The sequence below is a fragment of the Chiloscyllium plagiosum genome, unplaced genomic scaffold, assembly GCF_037043375.1.
Source record: "Chiloscyllium plagiosum isolate Xiang-an unplaced genomic scaffold, Cpla_swu_hap1 HiC_scaffold_30, whole genome shotgun sequence".
NCBI lineage: Eukaryota > Metazoa > Chordata > Chondrichthyes > Orectolobiformes > Hemiscylliidae > Chiloscyllium > Chiloscyllium plagiosum.
In genome coordinates this window covers 52753365-52767598 of record NW_028270168.1, presented here as the reverse complement: position 1 = coordinate 52767598, position 14234 = coordinate 52753365, and the positions used below count along the sequence as shown (strand labels likewise).

The following is a 14234-nucleotide window of genomic DNA, read 5'->3' as shown; positions in this document are numbered from 1 at the left end:
CAATACGCCATGACAGCTCACCGGAAAGTGGCACAGGCAGTATGGCTCAAACTGATCATTAATTCTTTGGGCTATATAATTATTCCTCATTCTAGACCAATCTAAAAAAAACAGTTAAGGGTGGTGGGGGGAAACAGTGGTTAATTTATTCGTAGCAATAAATAGAGAAGCAATTAGAGAGACATTTTTAGCCCGTTCCTGTTTCTTGAGCACCCCCCTGCATGTTAATGATTGCTGGTGTTACTGGCCCGCCTGCTCACTGCTGAGGCTGCTGTGTGCGTCTTTGCATTGCTCGCCTTGGGGTGTATTTTTAAACCAGCTATGTTGTGCAGTCCTGAATGTTTGAGGTTCTAGTGCGGCTGACAGTTTGGATAAGTGGGTCAGGTAGGTTACCATGGTGACGTTAGGGTCGCTTTTAGCTGCGAGCTTCTCCGCTCAGATCGCGAAAAGCCGGAGGGATGAACGATGCTTTCATTTCTGCCCTCTCGGTCGACCAGAATGGCCAAGAGTAAAAGGTACTTATACACGTGAAATCTAATCTTTGTGCCGGCAAACAGGAAAGGCAATTTTCCATTGGTGAGTGTGTTCTTAGTTTTTCACAATCGGTCTTAAATTAGAATTGCTGGATTAGGACAGAATTAGCATTGCTCTATGTGTTGCTGCTTGGTTGAAATTTAATCTGAAATCACAGCTAATTGGCATTGTTGGGACTTGTCCACAGCAGATTTGGGGTGTTGAGGCTGGGGGGGCGGGGGGTGGGGTGATCTTCCATTTGTCTGACCTGTACCTCTCAGCCCATTCCTTGAGCAGTTGCTGCTTTCTGAGGCTGCTGGCCCCTGCAATCTTAGCAAATTGATCAAAAGGCACAATTATTTGTCAACCCGTTGTGATTTGTAACTCGGTGGAAATCTGCTCGATTTCCAGCCTTTGCATCGAGAGCGCTCATTAGCATCTTGTGTGTTAATCCAAGTCTCAAGTTTGCCAGGTTAACCCTTTAAAGGTTTCATTTGGACAGTTAGACTGTGTAATCAGTCTCGATCTGAATCATGTTTGTATGTGTGACTTGACACATAGCAGTCAATATGTGTGATATTCCCAGTGTGTTTTGTACAATTACTCTCGCACTCTGTGTGTGCCTGCATATTTATTTATAAGATACATCTTGGGGCTGATTGCTGTTTTCATTGTATTTGGGCTGTAAGTTTTCTAAACAACGAGTACTGTAATTACTGGTGTATAAGTGCTCATGGCTGCTTGGTTTGAGATACTCGTTCAGTGACTTACTGCAACTTTAAAAAAAAGTAGACTGAGGATGGGTGTAACTGGAACCGTAGTTGACAGTGGTGCCAATGTGTACCAGTATGGCAGGGTGGCTGTGGAGCGCACTGTTGAACTGGTGGAATGTATAATGTACAATTCTGCCTAAAAAGAATTTGCAGCTGGGATTTGTCACAGTTTACGAAGAGTTTATTTCATGGGAATGCCAGTAAGCTGTTGTAGCAATTCAGGAATTCCGAGGCCATTTGTTCCCACTGAGTCACTTCCTGCCCAGCAACGTTCTCCCTGGTTTGTGAGAATACTGCAGGAGCCTTGTACCCCACCACTTTAGCATGAGAGTCTGGGCAGTGACTACTGGCAAGCTACTTAACTACGGGGTGCATCAAGCCTAGTCTGATTCTGACCAATCACTGCATCTGTACATTCAATGGCTGGTGATTGGGAGCATGATGTCAGGTTAAGGAGCTGTTTTCCTAACCTGGAAATGCTAAGGCCACCTGTAGCCCTCTATGAATGCATTCAGCACATCTAGTGCAGCCTCTCTCAGCTCTGGTCCTCTAACCTCAGCATCTCACACCTGGTCACCTCTCTTTTTAACTTGCTACTGTACATTGTTTTGTTTGGGTCCGGAGGCTTGGGATAGCTGTTCTCCTGTCTCATTTATAAAATCCCAAATCAGGGTCTGCTGGTCGAGAGTTCTGGGGCGTATAGAACACAAGATTGCTGTGGTCATTGACAAAGGAAGACCTGCATTTATGCAACTCCTTTGATGACCACAGGCCATTCAGAAAGCTTTACAGAGAATCAAGTACGGTTAAAGTGTAGTCACTGTAGTATAATGGAAAATGTGTCAGCCAGTTATTACACAGCAAGCTCCCACAAACAGCAATATGATAATGATCAAATCATCACTTTCTTTTGCAATAAAAACATACTGCAATTGCTGGAAAGCTGAAATAAAAACAGAAAACACTAGAGAAATGCAGCAAGTTTGGCAGCATCAGTGGAGAGAGAAAAACAGTTAATATTTTGAGTCCAATCTGACACTTAGAATCATTGATTCCGTACAGTGTGGAAGCAGACATTCAGCCCGCCGTGTCCACACTGCCCCTCCGAAAAACATCCCACCCTGTAACCTTACATTTCCCACCTGAAATGCGAATCCACCTAACCTGCATGCCCCTGGATGCTGGAGATCAGAGTCAAGGTTAGAGTGATGCTGGAAAAGCACAGCAGGACAGGCAGCATCTGAGGAGCAGGAAAATCAACGTTTCAGACTGGAGCCCTTCATCAGGATGAAGCCCTTCACCATTCCTGATGAAGGGCTCCTGCCCGAAATGTCGATTTTCCTGCTCCTCTGATGCTCTATGGATAATTTAGCATGGCCAATCCACCCTAATCTGTACACGTTTGGACTGTGGGAGGAAACTGGAGCATCCAAAGGAAACACATGCAAACGATGTGCAAACTCCGCACAGACAGTCACCAAGGGTGGTGTCAAACCTGTTTCCCTGATGCTGTGAGGCAGCAATGCTAACCACCGTGCTGCCCATCTTCCTTGCCTTTTCTGTCATTTGTTTTGTGATATTACGAGGTAAACATTGGACAGGACACCAGGCACAACTTGCCTGATCCAGTGATACAGTGCTGGATCAACTGTTACATTCCACCTGAGAGAGCAGACAGACGTCAGTTTAAGATCCCATCTGAAAGACGGATGATCCTGCAATCTCCCCAGTGAGGAATTTAAATGTCAGACATGGTCGCTGGAATCTTCTGAGAAACAGCCACATAGCTGATGATGCTAAATAAACCTTGGGCACCTCTGAGCTGTTCTCCCGGCAGCCGAGGGAAAGGCATCTCATCCCCTTTGGTCTGGCTGGCTGAGTGCCACACTACTTCACCACATTGACTTAGAAAATTAAGGAGAGAGCTGTAGGCTTTTCTAAATAACCATCACAGTTAAAAAAGAGCTAGAAATTCGAGAGGTATGGGTGTACTGCTTCCTGGCTCAGAGAAAGTAAGGACTGCAGATGCTGGAGAAACAGAGTCAAAAAGTGTGTTGCTGGAAAAGCACAGCAGGTCAGGCAGCATCCAAGGAGCAGGAGAATTGACGTTTCAGGCATAAGCCCTTCATCAGAAATGTGGGAGGGAAAGGGGCTGGGGTGGGGGAAGCTAGCTAGGAATGCGACAGGTAGATGAAGGTGGGGGGGGGGGTGATAGTATAGGTTTGGAGGGAAGGGTGGAGCGGGGAAGGAAGTTGGACAGGTACGACAGTTCAAGAGGGCGGTGCCGAGTTGGAGGATTTTATCTGGGATAAGGTGGGGAGAGGGGAGAAAAGGAAACCGGTGAAGTCGACATTGCTGCCGTGTGTTTGGAGGGTCCCAAAGTAAATAATGAGGTGTTCTTCCTCCAGGCATCGGGTGGCTTGGATTTGGTGATGGAGGAGGCCCGGGGCTTGCATGTCCTTGGCGGAGTTGAAGTGGTCAGCCACAGGGCGGTGGGGTTGCTTCGCGCGCATGTCCCAGAGATGTTCCCTGAAACGTTCCGTGAGGTGGTGTTCTGTAACCCCAATATAGAGGAGACCACATCAAGAGATCGGACACAGTAAATGAAGTGGGTGGATGTGCATGAAGAACTCTGCCGGATGTGACAGGATCCTCTGGGGCCTTGGACGGAGGTGAGGGGGGGATTTACACCTCTTCTGGCAGCAAGGGAAGGTGCCGGCGGTTGAGTTGGCTGGTGGGTGGGGGGGGAGTGGGAAGCATAGATCTGACAAAGTTGCGGAGGGAATGGTCACTGCAAAATGATGGTGTGGTGGGGAGGGAAATATATCTCAGGTGGTGCGGTCTGATTGTAGGTGTCAAAAATGGTGAAGGATGATGTGCTGTCTCTGGAGGTTGGTGGGGTGGCAGGTGAGGACCAAGGGGGTTCCTGTCCTTGCGGTTGAAGGAGTGGGTTCAAGGGTTGAGGTGTGGGAAGTGGAGGAGATGTGCTGGAGGGCGTTGTTGATCATTAGGGAGGGGACATTGCGATTGTTGAAATAGGAGGCCACCTGGGATGTCTTGGAGTGGAATTGCTCCTCCTGGGAGCAGATACAGCAGAGACGGAGAAATTAGGTGTAAGGGATCACATTTTTACAGGAGTGGGGGTGGGAAGAGGTGTAGTCCAGGTGGCTGTGGGAGTCAGTAGGTTTGAAGTAGATGTCTTTGTTGCATCGGTCGCCAAAGATGGAGAAGGAGAGGCAGGAAGGAGAGGGAGGTGTCCGAGATTGTCCAGGTGAACACGATGGAAGGTGCTCGTGAAGTTGATGAAGTGTTCAACCTCCTCATGGGAGCACGAGGTGGCGCAGATACAGTCATCAATGTAGCAGAGGAAAAAATGGAGGATGGTGAGAGTGTAACTGGAAGATTGACATTTTCCACGTATCTGATGAAGAGGCAGGCATAGCTGGGGCCCATGCGGGGGTGCCAATGGCTACCCCTTTGTTCTGAAAGAAGTGGGAGGATTCAAAGGAGAAGTTGTTGAGGGTGAAGACCAGTTCCACCAAACAGATGAGTGTGTCGGTGGATGGGTATTGGGTGGGTCAGCTGGAGAGGAAGAAACGGAGGGCTTAGAGGTCTTGGTCATGGCAGATGGAGGTGTAGAGGGACTGGATGTCCATGGAGAAGATGGGGACTTGGGAAACAAAAGTCATGGAACAGGTGGAGGGCGTGGGTGGTGTCCTGAATGATTGTGGGGAGTGCCCAAACCAAGGGGGAGAGGACAGTGTCAAGATATGAGAAGATAAGTTCGGTGTGACAGGAGCAGGTGGAAATAATGGGACGACCGGGGCAGTCAGGTTTGTGGATTTGGGTAAGGGGTAGAACCGGGTGGTGCAGAGTTCCTGGACAATGAACTTGGAGGCTGTGGATGGGAGATTCACTGAGGTAATGAGGTTGTGGATGGTCTCGGAGATGATGGTTTGGTGATGGGAGGTGAGGTCATGGTCAAGGAGGCAGTCAGAGGAGGTATCCATGAGTTGGCTTGCTGGCTCAGACAGGTTAGGTTTGAACACTATTCTTAGTCTGTCACTGGAGCTTCAGTCATCTTGCTTTCAGTTGTCACTCTTCTATGTCCCAGGGCAGGAAGGTGCAAGTTTACATTCATCACACCCACCCACATTTTACGATCTTGGTGGTGTGGCAAAACGATTTGTGTGCTCGAAACAACAAGACTAATTCAACTGCATTGACATTTTATAATGCTTTTGAAAAGATAGTGGATAAGCAGCCTCGTGTGGGAGACTTTATCAAAAGCTTCTAACAATATAAGCTACATCCACTGACTCACCTTTATGAATTCTGTCAGTAACTTTCTCAAAATATTCCATCAGTCTCATCAGACATGATTTCCCATTTACAACATCTATGCTGACTATTATCATTATTATCCTGTGGTCCATTGATCATATCCTTTACACTTGATTCTAACATTTCCCCCAATCCTGTACTTTGTTTTCCCTCTTCTTCCCTTATGAAATAGTGTTTGCTATCTTCCAGTCTGAATGAGCCAATCCAGAAATGAATAGAAACTTGGAAGACAATCACCAAAGCACCCATTATCTCCATAGCCGGCTCTTCAAACACACTGGGATTTAAATGATCAGATACTGGGGATTTATCCATTTTCCAGCCCCCTTAATGACTCCAAAATAACCTTATTACTAATGTTAATTTCCCTCAACTCCTTATTCTCCCGAGGCATTTGAATCTGGAAAATTTCCTGCATCTTCCTCAGTGAAAACAGACGCACAGTAATCATTCAACTTCTCTGCGATTTCTCTATTCCCCATTATAAATTCCCTTGGCTCTGACCTGGAGTGAACCTACATTTTTCTTAGCCAAACATTTCCTTTTTATGTAACTTTAGAAGCTTTTACAGTCCATTTATCCAACACACTATTCTAATAGGCTTCTTTATTTAATAAAGAAGCAATCTCAACCATTAACGGAAAAGGGTTTAATGTTGAGATTCGCTGTCTGAGTTGAGGTGGTAAATAAATGTGAGTTGTACTGTAGCCATGGAGAAGTAGAAGAAAGATTTCACGAGGGTTGCACTGATCATGTTTTATAATGCAATGTCGAGGAATTATCTTGGAGTTCAATATTTGTGAGTTCAAGACCTGCACAGAGCACCTCTCCACCATGGCAAAAATGCTAGGAGAATTGTTAGAAATCCCAATTTCACCTCGCCACCACCCTCTGAATGTGGCATTTCTCAATTCATGGGTGGGGCAGCTGATAGACTGTGGTTCACACATGGGAGCCAGGAAGCCTGTGGGAATGTGGGGCTTGGGACATCAGGTATTCTTCAGGGAGGGGAATCAAGGATCATTTAATGGGGTTCAGTTATCTTTTGGGTTTGTTAACTGGAAATAACTGCACAAAAGAAACATAAAGCCCTTGGAACTGTCCAGTTTGTGAGAACTGTCAAGAGGGTCAATGTTTTTGAGAGAGTGCTTTTCTCAATAGTGCTTTAAGTCATAGTTTTTCTCTTACATGCACGAGTACTTGCACAGTAGGTGAGGAGTGAAAGGATAGTGGGTGGAAATAGGTGTGAAAGGTCATGAGCAATGGGTAGATGGCATTAGGTTGCCTGGGTTGTCATGGGTGTGTCATGGGAATGTGTGGGTTGTGACCAGCAGTGAGGGAAGTGTGAATTGTGAGGCAAGGTATCCCTTTCAATTTACTCCTGTGACATATTCTGTGAAGGTAAGGCACCTTTGCAGTTTGTGAAAAGACATGTTTGGCATGAGAAGTGCAAACTCCATTGGGACTGGCAACATTGTCAAGGAACTAAAACAGTTCGAAGAAAAAGCTACTAGGTATTTGAGGGTGCCTGGTTATCTGAAACAATTATAGGGTTGGTGTGCTACCCTATTTCCTAAGCAATTATTTGTAGATTAGGGTGTCTAAGAAGTGAGCATTTTGATGAACAGCTTTAATTGCTTATTGAATGGACACTTGTGTTTGCAAGTGATTTAGCAATTAAGTGAAATGTTTGTCTGCACAGGGATTATTTGAAGGAATTTGAATGTATTGAATTTGCTTTGTTATCACAGAGAATTTTCTTCCAGTAATGACATCAATAAACATAGGCAGCATGCTTTCTGAGATTTATGCCTGTTCGACAGTCAGTTATTTGGTATGTGGAGGAAAGGGAAAGGGTCATTGGTAAGAGTATAAGTTCACATAGAATTATATGAAGGCCATGGAAATTATTAGGGTTATAGGATAGCCAGGAGTATGAGCGGCAGGGGCATGGACATAAGGTGGCAGTGGAGCCATTAGAGTTATGGTGATGGGAAGTGAGGCAGACGTTCACTTGGATGGAACATGGGGAGTAGGTGATGGTTAGAGAGAGCAGGAGGTATGTTTTATGATTTCACTTATCAACAAAAAAATTGGCAATGTTGCTAGAACCTGAGGCAGGTTTTCTCTAGCTTCCAGCATCCTGTTAGGCTCTTCCAGGGTTTCCCGCCCTGGTTCCCAATCCAGTTACCCCATCTCAGACAGAAAATCAGAAACAAGAGGAGGCTATTTATAAAGGTCAGGATTGTGAAGCTGGGATTTCTATCCAATCTGGGACCAAAAATTGGGATCTAACTTCAGATTCTGAAGGGCAGATCTTACCCCTATTTGTTGGAGCTAACAAAATTGGAACAGGTCAGGCAGCATCCAAGGAGCAGGAGAATCGACGTTTCGGGCATGAGCCTGAAGAAGGGCTTATGCCCGAAACGTCGATTCTCCTGCTCCTTGGATGCTGCCTGACCTGCTGCGCTTTTCCAGCAACACATTTTCAGCTCTGATCTCCAGCTTCTGCAGTCCTCACTTTCTCCGCTAACAAAATTGGCCCAGGATTGTTGAGATTGACGACTTTCGCAAGTAAAGATATGGCACCACATCTATCATAGAGTATCCGATACAACTAAACTCATAAAATATTGTCAGTGTAGATTCCTGAAGGAAGCTTATGCCAATCAAATGTGCTGATTTTCCTTGAGGGTGCAACAATGGTATTTGATAGGGTTGAGGCAGTGAGTATGTGGTACTTAGATTTCAGAAAGACCTCTGATAAAGTTCCTCTGGTATTAAAAATAATACAAGCAGGAATATTGATGGATTGGGCAGACAGGAGGCAGCTGAGATTTAATTTAGAGAAATACAGTGTGCAAAACATGGGGACAGAAATGAATCCAGAAAAAGATTGTGAGAGATCTGTGGATGGGATTGGCAATAAACTGATTGGGCCACAATAATGAGCAGCAGTGAGGGAAGCAGATCAAATGTTAAGATGGATTGGAAAGTAAAGATTCTGCCAAAATAGGTGAGGTTATCCTGCTATTGGATAAATCAGACTGGGATTACACTGAGAATATGGTTGGAATACATCTTACCACAGTGCAAGACGAAGACGACAGTTGGTGAGAAGTTACGGTGAGACTTGCAGGGGTAGAAGGATTGGATCAGAGGAATGATTATTAAATTCCCCACGTTTCAGTGCTATGATATGATTAGCATTGCTGCGATTCGACAGGCACATGGCAAGCAATGACAATGCTACCTCATCATAGCCAGGTGGTTGCATGAATAGGGAGTAAATTCAGAACCAACTGCAAGAACATAAGGAGGAATCGTCCTAGCCTAGTGGTGGTAGGCTGAGTGCCAGGACAATAATGGAGAGCTGCTTCACATGGTTCCTTGGAGTAATCCCACTGTCCAGGAAAGTTACCCAGCAACATATGGAAGCTAGGTCCATGCAGGCCAGCAGCCAAGTTGTATACTGAAGGCACTAACTGGACACTATTTGGTAGCGTCTCTGCTACTTTTCTAGGAACAATGATCTCTCACCCCTCACCATGAAGAGGTTGTCAGCTCAATTGAATGCCCTCCCTGAAGCATGACTAGGGTGGTCTTAGTAGGGAGAAGGGGTCTGCAGTGGTCATCAAAGACATTCCTCACAGACTTAAGGGAAGGCTGAAGGTTGTAACAGTGGCTCAGGCAAATACAGCAAAGGAAATTTCCCCTCCAGGCTAAGGCAGCCATGAAATGCCAATTACTTGACACCCAACATGGAGGTCAGTGAGAGTACTTCCAGGTTGCAGCACTTTGTCCCCCTCAGTATTTCCTTGCACTCCCAGTGGAGCGAGAGCTACAGACTCGCTGATTGTCCAGGATAATCAGGAGCCCATTGCTAGCCTTCATAGCACTGCAGGGTCAGTGACAAGTAATCAGGAGGGTCCTCCTAGGATCTAGGATACCTCTTTGGCCCCAGTGAGGCCCCAGTGAGGCACTCAGGAAAACCTTGAGTATTGAGCCAGTAAGCGAGGGGTTAATGTGTTGAACCAATTCCCTTGGGCGATGATGAAAGAGGTGGTGTTAATTTGTTAAGATGTAAATTAGATTTTGTTCAGACACTAATATTTTGGGATGCTGTCTCTGAGTAATTAGAGAAACGATGAGCGCTAAGTGTAGCATAGCTTGGGAAAAAGAGGCAACTTTGGTTGATGCTTCCTAAAGCTCCCCACCATGGCAGAATTTTCCTCCCCTCGTATTTGGGTTTGTTCAATACCATTTGGTGAAGATTTGTTGTGATAAGAGGCAGCAGAAAAGCACATTTCCTGAAGTGTGTTCCTGAGGCTGCAGGTTTCACCCCGGGACCATAGGAGGACAACAGTCACTTTGCACTAAAGGCTTTGGAATGCAGTGCCCATTACTAGATGGCAGCCATTTCACAAGCAGTAAAACCTTTTTTAAATTAGTGCCATGAATATTTACATAGACATTTAAATCGTAAGGACAAGCAGATTGAGTCTTGGTTGAAGAAAATCATTTAAGAAGGAGCCCCTGCGACCAGGGAGAATTCATTGTGTTCTACAGCAATGTCAGTTTAGATGGACAGATCTGGATGAGAACTTGAACCCTCAACCTCAGACTGTGAGACAACACAACTCCTAATTGAGCCAAGGTCTGGATACCAAAGAGATGTTTGCCTCCTGGCATCAGGAGTGTACTCTGACCTCACTAAGCTCCCTAATGGAGTAGATACACAAAACAGAACTACCTGTTTTCATTCGTGATTTTACACTGAAATATGAAGGCAGTGTCAAAATCAATTTGATTGCGTACGGTGTCTTCCTTACCATGTGTAAACATTTGACTTTTTACATTTCCTGTGTATTTGAGGCAAAGAAGGGTCTGTTACGATTCCAAATGTTCATGTAACCTGCTGTAGCTGGAAGGTTTCTATGTGTGCTGGGCAAGAGACCCACTTTAGTCCTTTCTTTTTACAAATTATTCTGCCACTAAATACATCTTTTGCTTTTAATTAACTACACCCGCACAACTTTGGTGTTTTACAACGGTGTTTCAACCACAGCAATCTTGGGACCAGTGAGGGAGTGAGCTGACTGGCTTGAACTCCTGGCTCTTATCTGCCATTGCCGTTCTAAAACTGACTATAGGTTGATGGGTATGACTGGGACAGGAGCTGCCAAAAGCATGCTTGATGTTGGCAGTGTAGACAGTGAGAAGGTTTAATAGGAGGGAAGAGGGAAATCTGGGGAGCAGAAAGCTATCAGGCCTTTGCATTGCTCCTCTGCCAGACCTGAAGCTTTTAACTTCCTTTGAGGAGTCTCTTTGTCCCCTGACCTAGTTTTACTTGTTGTGAAAGCTGCAGAAAACTCCCCACTCTGGCTGTGGGATACTCTTGCCTTTATTGGTTAATGTATTGAGTATAGGACTTGGGAGGTGCATTGGCAGCTGCATTGGACATTGGTTAAGGCCGCGTTCGGGGTACTGCATATATTTCTGGTCTCACTGCTACAGGGAGGATGCTGTGAAACTTGACAAGGTTCAGAAAAGATTTACAAGGATGTTGCCTGAGTTTGAGCTATAGGGAGAGGCTGAATAGACTGGGAGCTATTTTTCTCTGGAGCATCGGAGGCTGAGGGGTGACCTTATCAAGGTTTATAAAATCATGAGGGGCATGGATAGGATGAACAGACAAGGTCTTTTCCACAAGGTGGGGAATCCAATACTAGAGGGCATAGGCTTAATGTGAGAGGGGAAAAATTTGAAAGGGATCTAAGGGTGGTGTGTGTGTGGAATGAGCTGCCAGAGGAAGAAGTAGAGGCTGCTACAATTACAACATTTAAAATACCCATTTCATATAGATGGGTATATGAATAGGAAGGGTTAAGAGGGACATGAGCCAAATGCTAGCAAATGGGACTAGATTAGGTTAGAATATCTGGTCAGCATGGACGAGTTGGACCAAAGAGTCTATTTCCATGCTGTAAATCTCTGTGACTTTAATTGGATGCCACATTTTTTACATAACAACAATGAATACAACTTGGAAGTATGTCGTTATCTATGAAATGCTTTGAGATATCCTGAAAGAAGAAAATAAACTTATAACCTGCTAAAGAGCTCCTTTCCAACGCTGAAACAATGTATAATATTTGCTTGCCTGTCCCTCCCTCCCCATGGGAAAGACAGGGAGTATTCAAGGTCAGTAGTAGGCCATTCAGTCCCTCAGGTCCGCTCCATCATTCTAGATACTGGCTGATCGTCTGCCTTGTTGCCATATTTCTGCACATGCTCATCTTGTGATCAAGTTAAAATCTCAAAGTATTATCGACAGATGCCTGCACCTCCGTATTTTGCAACTCCGCTCTGCCAATGAACTGCTTGTAAATTCTCTATTTGCTCCAAGACATCACTTCCTTTCCTAAAATGTAAATATTATCACCTCTCCCAATTTGTTGAGGACTGTTGCTTCTTGACCATGCACGTGTGATCCACCGGAAACCGTCATTATAATGTAGACATAAATATATGATTTATGGAGGACATGGTGTCGGAATTGTAATATCACTGGAGATGACCCCCATCAATCATTCCCAGGACAGGGACAACACGGGGTTAGTAACAGGGTAGAGCTCCCTCTACACTGTCACAATCAAACATTCCCAGGACAGGGACAGCACAGAATTAGATATAGAATAAAGCTTGCTCTTCAAAATGACTCAGACTGGACTTGAAACCTTTATTCTTTTTCACTGGCCACAGATGCTGCCAGACCTCCTGAGTTTCTCTAACATTTCCTTTGTCTGTTACTCAAAGCAGTCCATTACTAAACTAGCAACATACCTGTCTGACACCCTGCCTTACTTGGCAGCCTGACACTCTAGCTACCTGGTCAGCGAACCCCTTACAGCTGCTAGCCTAACTCCTCACTTAGTCTTCGACAGGGACTGTCAAAGTGAATGGCTGTGCTGCTTAGTTCTCAAAATACAGCTCAGTGACAGCTGCAAGAAGGGGCATGGTTTGATTTCCCTTGACTATCCAACACTACAGTGAAGCTGTGTCTATCTCAGGGACATTGTGTATATCTGAAGGAGCTGGGACAGGGATTTCCTGCTGGATATGTGGTACTCTGTCCTAACAGACAGAAGCTATGAGCGAGTGGCATTCCATGGCCAGTCCTCAGAACATCCCAGGCATTGAATCTGTTCTCACTGAGGGAGGGGAGCTCTAACTAAATGGAAAGGGCAACAGGTACATATTGAGGGGTAGCTGTTTGTTCCATTTCTAAAGTAGGTTAAAAATTTAGGAAGAATTACTACACAAAAGATGACCATTTGGCACAGCATATCTTTGCCAACTGATAAAAAGAACTTCAGCCTCAATCCAAATTCCAGGTTAAATCCAGATTTCCGCCATCTTCTCGGTGAAAACATTACTCCTCACTTTCCTTCCAATTCTTCCGTCACTGGCTTCAAACCTATGCCCACTGGTTGTTGTCCTCTGTTCTTCCTACCTACTTCATCTCAGCCCATTTGTAATTCTCAACACTGGAATTAAATGTTCTGTCAGCCATCCCTGTTTCTCTGCTTAAATGTATCATTCCTGACAACAAACTTTGTGGATCTTCTCAAATTTGGATACTTTATCCATCAAATAAAGGTTCCTGTGTTCAAGTGCAGGATGGAGCTACAGGTGAATGCAAAACTAAACAATGTAAATATCAGGGACACAGTGACACAGGGGCTAATTATTTAAGCCCCTGCCAATGATAATCTCCAAACCCATCCTCCAAAGAATTCTACCTTGTTTATCCATCAGTCTAAATTAGCTCCATCCCACAGCACACAAAGCTTCAGTTATAAAAATTTTCCTAATCAACCAGTGCAGAGATGTTATTATAGCTGGGGTAGGTGGGACTTGAACCCAGGCCTCCTGGCTCAAAAGTAGGGACTTTACCACTGCACCATAAGATTTTCAACACCCCCCCCACACCCCCCCCCCCCCCCCCCCAAAGCTTCAGTTAATGTCAATATTTGTTCAGACACACTGAACGATGAATAAAAAGAGGTGAACGTGAGGACTGCAGATGCTGGAGATCAGAGTCAAGATTCGAGTAGTGCTGGAAAAGCACAGCAGGTCAGGCAGCATCCGAGGAGCAGGAAAATCAACATTTCGGGCAAAAGCAAATGAAAAGAGTTAATAGGGTTTCAATAAATGTATACTCACATGAGGTATGGTGACACTGTGGTTCGCACCACTATCTCATAACACCAGTACCTAGGTTCGATTCTAGACTTGGGTGACTGTATATGTGGACTTTGCATGGGTTTCCTCTGGGTGCTCCAGTTTCTTCATACAGTCCAAAGATGTGTAGGTTAGGTGGATCGGCCATGCTAAATTACCCATGGTGTCCAGGGATGTGCAGGCTAGGTGGATTAGCCAGGGGAAATGCGGGGTGATGGGGATAGGGTAGAGGATGGGTCCAGGTGGGATGTTCTTCAGAGGGTCAGTGCAGACTTGCTGGGTGGTATGGCCTCTATCTGCACTGTAAGGATTCTATGACCTCTGACATCATTATGTGCAAATAAAGGCCATTGTTAT

General features: G+C 45.2%; 1 protein-coding gene across 4 annotated transcripts in view; it reads left to right on the top strand.

Moving 5' to 3' along the window:
* The first annotated feature begins 249 nt into the window (after positions 1-249).
* rims3 (regulating synaptic membrane exocytosis 3) overlaps positions 250-14234 on the top strand; it is a 372715-nt gene continuing 358730 nt past the window's right edge. The window contains exon 1 of one of the 4 annotated variants that reach the window (XM_087976947.1): positions 250-384. The gene's annotated coding sequence lies outside the window, so the exon portion shown is untranslated. Of the gene's footprint in view, positions 385-406; positions 577-3757; positions 3959-14234 lie in introns of those variants that run through there. The other 3 variants (XM_087976946.1, XM_087976948.1, XM_087976949.1) reach the window with 3 other exon arrangements.